The sequence below is a fragment of the Palaemon carinicauda genome, chromosome 37, assembly GCF_036898095.1.
Source record: "Palaemon carinicauda isolate YSFRI2023 chromosome 37, ASM3689809v2, whole genome shotgun sequence".
Taxonomy (NCBI): Eukaryota; Metazoa; Arthropoda; class Malacostraca; order Decapoda; family Palaemonidae; genus Palaemon; species Palaemon carinicauda.
The window spans coordinates 19,411,919-19,414,418 of record NC_090761.1 but is presented as its reverse complement, the minus strand read 5'-3'; the positions used below and the strand labels follow the sequence as shown (position 1 = coordinate 19,414,418).

The 2,500-nt window shown below is 31.8% G+C and overlaps 1 protein-coding gene across 1 annotated transcript in view; it reads left to right on the top strand.

Annotated features, from left to right (window-relative positions):
- Nucleotides 1–2,500, top strand: part of mAChR-A (muscarinic Acetylcholine Receptor, A-type) — a 476,079-nt gene that overhangs the window by 334,332 nt on the left and 139,247 nt on the right.

The following is a 2,500-nucleotide window of genomic DNA, read 5'->3' as shown; positions in this document are numbered from 1 at the left end:
CGAACTAAGAGAGTTTGCGGGGGTGGTCCTGCATATAAATTACATAAACAAACACGAGAGGAAGGACATGACTGAGGCCTTTGTCATGCAGTGGACTAGTAACGACTGATGGAGATGACGGTATATATATATATATATATATATATATATATATATATATATATATACTATATATATATACACACACATATATATATATATATATATATATATATATATATATATGTATATATATATATATATATATATATATATATATATATATATTTTTGATATGTACCTTTTATTTGACTATGCATCCTGGAGTTAATTGTGCATGATGATAGAATGTCTTTTATCGGCAACTCCTTTGTTGCTGGTCATATTCTATCTTCTTTCTCCAGGTTTATCAGACCTTTTCCATTTCAATGTTATATGACTTTTCCCGTCATTTGCTATCCTTTGTACCTCACAACTTGCAAATTTACTGCGGCCAGTAACTCCTCTTGGTGAATTCATGGAAGATCAACAGACCTTACTTCCATTCTTAACTTGATTTTTTTCTGGTTATACATATCTTATGGTCATTTGTGATTTAAAAAGAATTTAAAATGGTTATTGAACGTTCATATACTAAAAACTGATTAGCTTTAGTTTTAAAGGTTTAAAGGCCACTCATGAATGGCAGAGGCAAGCGACAGTGATATTGCCCAAGTAAGCAGGCCAGTGCCTTAGAGACTGACCATTTATATCATACGTTCAAGCCCCCTCTCCATCCAGGCTAGGACCAGGGAGGGCCAGGCAATGGCGACTGATGATTCAGCAGATAGACCTATAGGTTCCCCCCAATCCCCCCAACCCCCAACCTTAGCTCACAAGGATGGTAAGGTTGCAGACACTAAAGGAAATAACGAGTCTGAATGGGATTCGAACCCCCGTCTGGCAAACACCAGGCAGAGACGTTACCAATCGGGCCATCAATCAAAAATGTTCGTGTATTTGCTTGCTTTGGAAATATATTTTAGTGATGTTCTACACTCTAGAGGAAATTACAGAAATCTTCGTGCATTTGTATATTTTGGAAAGATATTTTAGTGATGATGTTCTAGACTCTAGAGGAAAATACAGAAATGTTCGTGTATTTGTTTATTTTGGAATTATATTTTAGTGATGTTCTAGACTCTAGAGGAAACTACACAAATGTTCGTGTATTTATTTATTTTGGAAATATATTTTAGTGATGGTCTAGACTCTAGAGGAAAGTACAGAAATCTTCGTGTATTTGTTTATTTTGAAAATATATATTAGTGATGTTCTAGACTAGAGGAAATTGCAGAAATCTTTGTATATTTTTTATTTTATTTTCGAAATATAGTTTAATGATGATGTTGTAGACTTTAGAGGCAATTACAGAAATCTTTGTGTACATTTTTGTTTTGAAAACATATTTTAGTGATGATATTCAAGACTTTAGAGGAAATTACTTCATTATATCACTGAAGACTGATTATAACTCTACTTACCAAATTTACCCTTCAGTTTACTCTTGTCTAGAAGACTTAATGATAAGGCTCATGACAACCTCTTCTAGTTGAAACTGAACTTGTTCTATTATAAAACTATTCGTATTTCAGACTTTATTGCAATGGTGGGGTCTCTAAATCTGGTGACATACATTAAATTATGTAATTTGTAACAAGAAACTGGATAATCATCTCCCTTATATAATAAAGAGCACGTGCCTGGCTATATATATATATATATATATATATATATATATATATATATATATATATATATATATATATACATATGTATATGTATATGTATACATGTATAAATATATTTACGTATATATGTATAAATATATATACGTATACATGTATATGTATATATATATGTATGTGTGTGTATATATATATACTGTATATATATATATATATATATATATGTATATATATATATATATATATATATATATATATATATATATATATATATTTGTCGCGCTTAGCTCTCCCGTCCCTCGGGTAGGGGGAGCGAGAGTATTCATACCCGGAAGAGGGGGGGGGGGGCCTGCCTGTGAGTGCAAATCCAAATATTTAGCTGTCATTTTTGACGAATAGCACATACTAGATTATAATAATTGAGAATATACTGCAGCCGAATAATGTTTTTTTTTTTTTTACGGAAATCACTTGTTTTTCATGTAATATAAAATCACGTTTTAGTAATCTCAATATCATAAGAGAAATAAAATTCTTTCTCTCTCAAAGAGGATCTCTAAAGTCTTTTATAGTTTTATTCCAATTTACTACTATCCGCAGAGATAAAAATTCCATAATATCATACTATTCCGACCTCATATATTTCCCATAAGCTGAAGAAGATTATGAGTAAGGTGCGGGAGAGCCGTTAGGGGATACCTGAGAGGTGAGGTGAATGCAACTGAAGTATATTAAACAATCATCGAGTTTATATGCAGGGACTTGCGAGCAAGAACGTTACAATAACTCAAACA